Raw genomic sequence first — 10,797 nt, 5'->3', positions numbered from 1 at the left:
ACATGAGCTGAGACAAATATTGGGCCTTGTAAATTATGTGGGCAGGTTCCTTCCAGATTTATCCACAGTACTACACCCTATCACAGAGTTGCTAAAGAAAGATGTTGCCTGGGTCTGGGGACCTTCACAGGAAGAATCTTTTATGCAGGCCAAGTCCCTGCTGGGGTCTGCCCCAATACTGGGGTTCTACGACCCTTTCAAAAAGACTGTGGTTAGTGCTGATGCAAGCAGTTATAGATTAGGGGCCGCCCTCCTGCAGTTAAATGAAAATAAACTACAGCCCATCGCCTACAGTTCCCGCACACTGATGGCTGCTGAGTCAAAATAAGCTCAAATTGAGAAAGAGTGCCTGGCTGCAGTTTGGGCCAGTGAGCGCTTTCAGTGTTACCTAGAGGGTTTAGAGAAATTTAGTCTGGAGACTGACCATAAACCGCTTGTCCCTCTAATCAACTCCTACGATATCGACAAAACACCCTTAAAGTGAATGTAAATTTTGATGCTAAAGTGCCCGGTTTTTAAAACTTTGATTAAAAACAGGGGCACTTTAATTCATCAAAATTTTCATTTCACTCCTGTTGTGACAAAAAACTTACTTTTTAATCTTCACAGCAGCTCCAGCTTCCTCCACCCGTTTCAAAGCCTCTTCCTGGGTCTAAAATGAGGTATCCGGCTTCATCCAATCACAGCAATGAATCAGACACTGAATCCCCCGGGGGGGAATCTGTGATTGGAGGATGACCTATCAATCATTTCTGACATCAGAAATGGCTTGTGAGACCGGAGGAAGCAGCAGCTGCTGTGAAGTTTAAAAGGTAAGTTTTTTGTCACAACAGGAGTGAAATGTAAATTTTAATGAATTAAAGTGCCCCTGTTTTTAATCAAAGTTTTAAAAACCGGGCACTTTAGCATCAAAATTTACATTCACTTTAAGATGCCAGAGACTTTTAATGAGGCTGCTCAGGTTCAACGTTCAGGCAGTGCATGTACAGAGTTTAGTGCTATATATATATATTTAGCATTCAATGCAAAGCAATTGTGTACTAAAGTGTGTTTTCTTCATAGTTATATTTAACTTTGGAGTTCCCATTAAAATGTCTCTTCTTAAAACAATGAACACATAATTATATTTTTCCTGCAGTTAACATTTTTAGAAAACAACACTTTGTTTGCTGTAACCGTTTTATTTTAGTTAGAAGAGATGATCTAGACTTGTTATTGGAGTAAACAGAGCTTGTCATTGTCTCATTGTCATTATAGACACAATTATTTTTGCAGTTCCTAATCTTATCAGGCCAATTAGGGAGAGATATGTGACAGGGATAGCATTGTGAAGCCTGCTGTGTGCAATTTCAGTTCTCTGAGTTGGAAAATCCATTATTTTAGACTTAAATTGCAGAAAAAGGAGTCAAAATAAATAATACAGTATATTGCAAAGTTGTTTTACTGTACATAATTAAAGGGACATAAAACCCAAATATTTTCTTTCATGTAACAGATAGAGCATATCATTAAAAAAAAAATCTAATTGTGCAGGCTCCTAAACCCACCCACCCTCTTTTCAACAAAGGATACCAAGAACACTGGGTAAATGTAATAATATATCATGGAAAGCTTTTTTTTTCTTTTTAATATTACACTATTGTCTGAAATAGGGAAAAAATTGGGTTTCATGTCACTTTAAGGATTTTATATTACAATCTTAACGTTTACTTTGCCTTTAAATATTTCTATCTTGTAAAGATAGTTATGTGTATTTTTGTGCATTTATATATCAGCTCACAGTTACCTATAGTTTTTACTAAAATGTTGTTTTAAACACGATATGATGTATTTCAAGTGCCCTGTTTTTAACAGCACTCTTTAAGTGGGCGGACACTAAATTGTGCTTGCCCCCTGGGCCAAAAGTTGCCAGTACCTACTATTTAAAATAGGACTGTAAAAAAACCGTCTGTGAAACAACCAGTGCACTATTACTGCCTTTTGTATTATTCTTATTCATCCGTTTTAACAATGGCTTAAAATATTGTACTGGCTGCTGACATCAAATCAGTCAGTGTAGAGAGACTTTAAACCTCTCTGCTCCCAGCTATGTGTACGGCTGCTGTAGCACCTTCTTCCTTGCGGGGCACGTAGTTTAGCAAATGAGCACTGCAGGAGGAGGAAGCAGACAGCAATCCTTCAGAGCAGTATTTGGGTATTCTCCTCCTCTCAGCATATGTAATGAAGCTCTGCAGGTTAGGTGGCTTCTGAGCAGGAAGGAGGGGCGAGGAGGAGGGAGATCCTGGTGCTTGGCTGACGTAGCAAGGGATACACGGTTTTACATCCCTCTTATCAGCGGCCCTGACAGGGAACAGCTTCTGGAAATCTGCAGCAACAGCATTGGTTTCACCACAGGTAAACACATGGGATTTTATATAAATGTATATATATATATATATCGTCATCCGTGTAAGGCTCCTGCAGACCATTAGTACTGTATATTTCCCCCATGTCACCGGCTGGGAATGAAGCAGGTGTGTTTCCCTTTAGTGGTGTGTGACGGAAGAAGGAGTCAGGTGCTGTTTTGTATGATATGTGTGTGTTTTAACTTCCTTTTGTGACAGGTTGTTTGGCCTGTTCTCCTTGTTTAGGGAGCATCTGTTTGCTTATTCATGCTAACGTTACAAGAATATTTAGAAATAAACGTAGCTTGTTGTTTAATACGCAGATACTCAGCTGAAAATGTTGATTGAACATACTGGATATCCTGTTTTGCTCAGTGTTATAGACTGAAATAGTTTTATGTATATATTGTTAAGTATTTATTACCATATTATGTATATTAATGATGTAAAGATAATTTATATGTTAAAAAAAGCAACAAAAAAAAAAAAAGAAACTGTGATCTCCTTTCAGTATGTAATAACTCACATGTTCTAAATAGAGGCTGGGAATATACAGTGTGTGTTTTTCACTTGTATGGCTGGCTAACACAATTTATCATATGCAACAAATAAATCAGTAATATAAATTTATATAAATAAACGTATAATTAGCAAGTTTTGCAACATATGGCATTGTTTACACCTTCATATACACTTAGAAACATATACTTTTTATCCACACATCATAGGGACAGAAAGGAGTCACTCATTCATTCCCAGTTTCCTATTAGAGGTTGAGCAATGTGTGTTATACTGTATGGTTAAGGGAGAGGGGTGGTCTGATAGTGTAATATTAGATCCATAAGCAACTTTGGGTAGCATAATGTCCCACTGAAATACAGCAAATAGTATACCCTATATGTAACAAAACTCTATTATGGTCTTTTACAGCAACATTATTTGTGGCATGATTTGTATTTTTGCACTGTTCTCTGTAGGCTATAAAGGAAAATGTACTGCTTGCGGGTGTCATCACCTGTGAACAGTTTCACATGACTTGGTACCATGTACAGAAACAGGGAAAGCTGGGCATGGCTGCCAGATGATTAATAAATAGCAGGAGCCAAGGATACCACAAACGAGGATGACTTCAGGGCCTATATTTTGCATCTAAGCACATTGCTAATGTCAGTTGAAATAGTACCTTCAAAATGATTTAATAAAAAAAATACTAAAGAACTAACAGAAAATCCCCATTTTATCCCAGCTGGAAAAAAACAAACAAAAAAACAACAACGTGGGTAGAAACTCCCAGGCATTTACATGAAATAAGAATTCTACGCAAGGGATTGTTGGAGACATTCATCTTATTTAAAATTTAAAGAGACATATGAAGCCCAATATTTTTCTCTCATGATTCAAACAGAGAATACAATTTCAACAACTTTCCAATTTACTTTTTATTTTTGTAGCAAATTTGATGAAGTCTCTTGGTATCCTTTGTTGAAGGAGCAGCATTGCACCACTGGGAACACATCAAGTTAGCCAGTGACAAGAGACATATATGTGAAGCCACCAATCAGCATCTAGCTTCCAGTATGCATTGCCGCTCCCGATCCTACCTAGGTATGCTTTTCAACAAAGAATACCAAAACAATTATGCAAATGAGATATGAGTAAATTGTAATTGTGTTTGAAATTACATTGTCTATCTGTATCATGGAAGAAAAAATGTAAGTGTCCCTTTTGAGTTCCTTTTCTGGGGCATATAATTTATTAATAGTATTGCTTGGGACATGCTTTTGACAAAAGCTCTTCTTTTTTTGGGGAATGTACCTCCTTAAAGGGGTTTCTGATGACTTACATCTCACTTGAAGTCTTTTTTTTTTTAATATATGTGAGGCTTCATTTGGGCATGTAGATGCGTAAAGGGACAGTCTACTTCTGAATTTATATTGTTTAAAAAGATAGATAATCCATTTATGACTCATTCCCCAGTTTACCATAACTAACACTGTTATATTAATCTACTTTTTACCTCTGTGATTACCTTGTATCTAAGCCTCTGCTGACTGCCCCCTTATTTCAGTTCTTTTGACAGACTTTCATTTTAGCCAATCAGTGCTGACTCCTAGGTAACTCCACAGGAGTGAGCACAATATTATCTATATGACACACATGAATTAATGCCCTCTAACTGTGAAAAACTGTCAAATGCATTCAGATAAGAAGCCGCCTTCAAGGGCTTAGAAATTAGCATATGAGCCTACCTAGTTTTAGCTTGACGCAAAGAATACCAAGAGAACAAACCAAATTTGATGATAAAAGGAAAATTACATGCCCTATCTGAATAATGAAAGTTTAATTTTGACTAGACTGTCCCTTTTAAATGTGGTGCTGGAGACTTTCATCTTACCTGAGTTTTTAGGAGCTTATTAATAAATTAAAGGTATTGCTCGAGAGATACCTCTAATATGAGGCATCAATGCATCTAAAACATTTTGGTAAAACACTATTTCTGGTTGTTTTAAAGGGACACTCAAGTCAAAATAAACTTTTATGATTCAGAAAGATCAGCAGTTTTAAGACACTTTCCACTTTACTTCCATTATCAAATTTTGCCCAGTCATTTTATATTCACATTTTCTGGGGAACAAGATCCTACCAAGCATGTGCAAAGCTCACAGAATATACGTATACTAGACTCGGATTGGCTGATGTCTGTCACATGATACAGGGGGCCGGAAAATGGTAGAAAAAATAAATTTGTCAGAGAAAAATCTACTGCTTATTTAAAATTCAGAGTAGGTGATAAATCATTGTCTTTGTATTATGCACTTTTTAATTATGCAATTTGACTGTATTGAGTGGTCCTTTTTAAATGTATATTTAAGGGACATTAAAAGTGCTTTAATCTGTCTCTTGTCATTGGCTCACCAGATGTGTTCAGCCAACTCCCAGCAGTACATTGCTGTTATGGAGCTGATTTTAACTGCATTTTCTTTTTTGCACTTTTATATCCCTTTTAAATTTGATTTGCCCAAACAAGGGTCATCAATGTCAAGCACCACAAACAAGCTAGAGTCAGGGTAATTGATCTCGCCACCTCTGAGGTGGTGGAGAGGAAAAAGAACCAGTTTCTGCTTCTTAAATATGTGGCAGCAGACTCACTTATGCGAAACTGCTCCACATTGCGGAAAAAGCTGTGACTGCAGCTTAAGAAATCTAGTCTATAATGTCTGCAGAATCCTTTCTGATGGACAGACCACTGCTGCTCAAGTACTGGTGACAGAAGCAGAGTTAAGTAAAACTGTAAGGTACCACAAAATATTTTAATAACATTTTCTCCTTTTTATTTATTTTATACTACAACGGTACACGGGCCAAATGTATGCAGGCCAAAATGTGTAAGGTCAGGTATGTTTGTCCGATGCAGTCAGTGCCCACCTGCCTCCCTCCTAACCCTCCCACACCACCAATTATCGGTACCACTGCTGCCCAATGCAGGGAGGAACACAGAGTGCCCCTCTCTGCTTCGGTACCTCTCCAAGACAATTTCAGCACTGCCCCACTTGTGGGGCATGCAGAAATAACGCAATCTTGCTACTTTTAGCGAGATTGCGGCAGAGAGAGGCAGTCTCTACTGCACATGCACATTGTCTCGTGCGCAGTCGGCAGTCACTGATCCTTACTGTCAGGTATGCTTGTCTTGCGCTGCAGTCTCTACTGCGCATGACTGCATCAGACATATATACCTGGCCCTTTATAATATAGAATTACAGATACAAAACCCTTTATTCAAACTGCTTGGGACCGGAAAAGGTTTGGATTTCAGAATATTTGTATATCTACATCTGTTGGCACAGCTTGGGAAGGTACCAAATTGAAATAGCAAACTCTTATGTAATTTAGGCAATATTTACATGTCATAATACAGCTTATACATGCAAGGTAATTTTATATAACTTTTTACCAATAGGAAGATACTACAGTACTGTAATTGGAGAGGTAAAAGTTGTTGTTTTATATAAATATAGACTAGTATTTGCATTTTAGAATACAAAACTATACCAAAGACGCAGGCCGAGAAGAAAATGACTTACTGGCAGGGAAAATGTTGATTTGTAATAATTGTTTCCTTAATAATTTTAATATTAATTAAAAAGCCTGGATATTGTAATAATTCTGGATTTTGGAATTCTGGATTTGGGGATTTTTACCTGTAAAAAATTATTATAGTTCAGCAGATTACAATTATAATGAAGTTGATCTTGTTTATACTTTTAAAGGGACATAATACTCCTATGCTAAATCACTTGATGCAGCATAACTGTAAAAAGCTGACAAGAAAATATCACCTGAACATCTCTTTGTAAAAAAGGAAGATATTTTACCTTAAAAATTCTTCAGCTTACAGTGCTCAGGTAACCGTTTTAATTCAGCTACTATCCAGGTGGTTTCTGGTTCATATATAAAAGCCATTGTTTAAATGATTACTAAATATTACTAAATATAAACTTTTAGCTATAGACATGGTCACCAAAAAACTATGTAATGAGATATATATATATATATATATATATATATATATATATATATATATATATATATATATATATATATATATATATATATATATATATATATATATATATATACATACTATTCCTAAAGCCCATTCACACAGACCATTTTTTGCAGTACAGCGGTCCCACTCCTTGCTCTCTCTCCTCCCTTTCTTTTGCTTTCTCTCTCTCCACCCTCTCTTTTGCTCTCTCTCTCCACCCTCTCTTTTGCTCTCTCTCTCCTCCCTCTCTTTTGCTCTCTCTCTCCTCCCTCTCTTTTGCTCTCTCTCTCCTCCCTCTCTTTTGCTCTCTCTCTCCTCCCTCTCTTTTGCTCTCTCTCTCCTCCCTCTCTTTTGCTCTCTCTCTCTCCTCCCTCTCTTTTGCTCTCTCTCTCTCCTCCCTCTCTTTTGCTCTCTCTCTCTCCTCCCTCTCTTTTGCTCTCTCTCTCCTCCCTCTCTTTTGCTCTCTCTCTCTCCTCCCTCTCTTTTGCTCTCTCTCTCTCCTCCCTCTCTTTTGCTCTCTCTCTCTCCTCCCTCTCTTTTGCTCTCTCTCTCTCCTCCCTCTCTTTTGCTCTCTCTCTCTCCTCCCTCTCTTTTGCTCTCTCTCTCTCCTCCCTCTCTTTTGCTCTCTCTCTCTCCTCCCTCTCTTTTGCTCTCTCTCTCTCTCCTCCCTCTCTTTTGCTCTCTCTCTCTCCTCCCTCTCTTTTGCTCTCTCTCTCTCCTCCCTCTCTTTTGCTCTCTCTCTCCTACCTCTCTTTTGCTCTCTCTCTCCTACCTCTCTTTTGCTCTCTCTCTCCTACCTCTCTTTTGCTCTCTCTCTCCTACCTCTCTTTTGCTCTCTCTCTCCTACCTCTCTTTTGCTCTCTCTCTCCTACCTCTCTTTTGCTCTCTCTCTCCTACCTCTCTTTTGCTCTCTCTCTCCTACCTCTCTTTTGCTCTCTCTCTCCTACCTCTCTTTTGCTCTCTCTCTCCTCCCTCTCTCTCTCTTTTTCTCTTTCTCTCTCTCTCTCTCTCTCTCTCTCTCTCTTTTTCTCTCTTTTTCTCTCTTTTTCTCTCAGCTGAGCTGATAATTGTGCCTATCACATCTCTACATCTCCATTGCATATATGATCAGACTGTTATGTCCATTCTTACTTCTATAATTTATTTAACCCTATAGCTACGATATAGCCTTTTTTCAATTTGCCCAGTTTTGAGTGGAGTATTATAATTTTGTTAACTTCTCACGTTGCGTCAAACTTCCATTGTTATCACCCAGATTATAAATTTAAACAGTTTAGTTCTCAAACCTTTAGACATTCAGAATATCTTTGCAGTTTGTGCCTAAAGGGACATGAAACAACCCCAATGTTTTTATTTGATAGAACATACAATTTAAAACAACTTTCTAAATTCCTTGTATTATCAAATTTGCTTCATTCACTTGGTATCTTTTTGTTGTAGGTTCAGCAATGCACTGTCAGGTACTATACACGTAGGGTGAACTAATTAAAATAAGTATATATTTGCAGCTAACAATCAGCAGCTAGCTTTTAGTAGTGCACTGTTGCCCCTGCGCCTATCTAGGTATGCTTTTCAGCAAAGGATATCTTTAGAACGAAACAAATTAGATAATAGATTAAAAGTAAATTAAAACGTTTAAAATTGCATGCTCGTCTGATTTTAAAACTTTAATTTTGATATTGCTGTCGCTTTAAATGTATATGAAAGTCAAATTAAACTTTCATGATTCAGATATAGCAAGTCATTTTGAAACACTTCTATTATCTTATTTAGTTTGTTTTCTATATGCGCATATACTCAGCAAGGTACTACTGGGAGCTAGCTGCTGATTGGTGGCTACACACATTTGTCTTGTCATTGGCTCTCCAGGTGTGTGCAGCTAGCTCTCAATATTGCATTGCTGCTCTTGATTTACAGGGGTTAAACGCATATAATATATGTAAACAATAGTGTAATAATAAAATGCTCTTACATATTAGAGAATTTTTTTTGCATCTTTTTATATATCTTTAAACAATATAAATGAAGTGATGAGGACCTGTTCGATCATGAATACATATCTATTGAGATTGCTTACTTATTATTTTGAGAAACCCCCCCCCAAAAAAAAGAAAAAATAATATATATATGTGTGTACTTTTTTGTTAACGGACCGCCACTGTAATTGTTCATTCATTTAAGGACCGCCACACCGCCTTATTACGCAATGTTTCAAATGTAATTACTTTCCTACCTACCACTAATAAATGATTCCATCCTAAAATAGCAATTATTTTACCCACCATTAACTTAAGCATTAAGCGCTATCAGTGCCATTATTCTTAACTACGTTGTGGATAAAGCTGGAAGTCAGTACTCGCTCGTGTGCGCACAATTAGCTACAATCAATAAATTGATCAGTCCATCATATTTTCATACCATAATTTTAGGGAAATGTACAACGCCATTCTTCATATTTCTAAAGCGGTCCGCGTATGCGCTTGCACATGTGTGCATAATAACCTAGCACTATCCAAAAAATTGATTGTTCCTTAATCTAAACCTGTCTGCAAATGTGTCAAGAAATATGAAAGAAACATAAATAGCCCACCACTTACTTAACTGTAAAGCACAGCAAGCGCAATTCTTGATATCTATAAAACTTTCTGCAGACTCTTGTTAGTTGCTTAACTTAAAGGGACACTGAACCCATTTTTTTTAATTTTGTGATTCAGATAGAGCATGACATTTTAATTAAGCAGCTTTCTAATTTACTCCAATTATCAAATTTTCTAGATTCTCTTGGCATCTTTATTTGAAATTCAAGAATGTAAGTTTAGATGCTGGCCCATTTTTGGTGAACAACCTGGGTTGTTCTTGCTGATTGGTGGATAAATTCATACACCAATAAAAAGTGCTATCCAGAGGTCTGAACCAAAAAACCTAGTTGCCTTCTTTTTCAAATAAAGATAGCAAGAGAACAAAGAAAAAATGATAATAAGAGTAAATTAGAACGTTGCTTAAAATTGCATGCTCTATCTGAATCACAAAAGAAAAAAATTGGGTTCAGTGTCCCTTTAACTAAACATCGCCGCATGCGCGTACTCGCTTATAACTTTAGATCCAGTATAGATGCCAGCTCTGCAAGTTGTGGATAAAATAATAACTTTTATTAATAACTTTTTCAGATTGAATACATTTATTTGTAGAAGGTTAACATATAAGTAACATTGCGGTCTGTGGAGGTCCTTATGCAGGTGGTGGGCCTTAAATTAAAAATGACAGTGGCCGCCCGTTAATGGAAAACTATCTTTTGTGTTTCAGCATTGTCACCTCATAACAGTTCATTACATTTTATTACACAGTAACACAACTTGCTTGTTTTAGCAAACTACTGTTTTTTTTTCTTCTCCAAATCAGAAAAAGCTATCGCTTTTTCATTCTACAGTGAGAAGATAGTGATGTTTCCTTGTAAGCTGTGTTTGTTCATCCTGGTTGTGTACCTGGGACTGTCTACGATATGCTGCGTCACATGAATCTTTCTTCACGGTCACAAGTTTATTTTGTGTTGTTGCCTGAGGGTAGTTTAAATAATTAAGCTTCATCATGCTCTGTTTTCATTGTGTCCACAGGACAAATGAGTCTTCATTGTTTATGCCATAACAAATTATTAAATTGTATCTCTACAGCTATCCACTTACAGAAATATTATTATTATTATTGAAATATTAAGAATAGAGTGTAAAAAAAAGTTACATTTGTGCCATATTTGTATTATTTTGTTTTTGTTGCTTATTTGGTACATAAAAAGTTCTGAACCATTTAAATGTATTCCTGTTAAAGGAAAACTTAAAATTTGAAAAGTGTTTGAATTTGTGTATATATTTA

At 36.7% G+C, this 10,797-nt stretch overlaps 1 protein-coding gene across 1 annotated transcript in view; it reads left to right on the top strand.

Moving 5' to 3' along the window:
* Positions 1 to 2,247: 2,247 nt before the first annotated feature.
* Positions 2,248 to 10,797, top strand: part of ICA1 (islet cell autoantigen 1) — a 469,392-nt gene continuing 460,842 nt past the window's right edge. The window contains 1 exon segment of the mRNA XM_053714096.1: positions 2,248 to 2,394. The gene's annotated coding sequence lies outside the window, so the exon portion shown is untranslated.

This window comes from Bombina bombina, chromosome 5 (genome assembly GCF_027579735.1).
Source record: "Bombina bombina isolate aBomBom1 chromosome 5, aBomBom1.pri, whole genome shotgun sequence".
NCBI classification, from domain to species: domain Eukaryota; kingdom Metazoa; phylum Chordata; class Amphibia; order Anura; family Bombinatoridae; genus Bombina; species Bombina bombina.
This window is presented reverse-complemented; position numbering and strand designations above follow the sequence as displayed.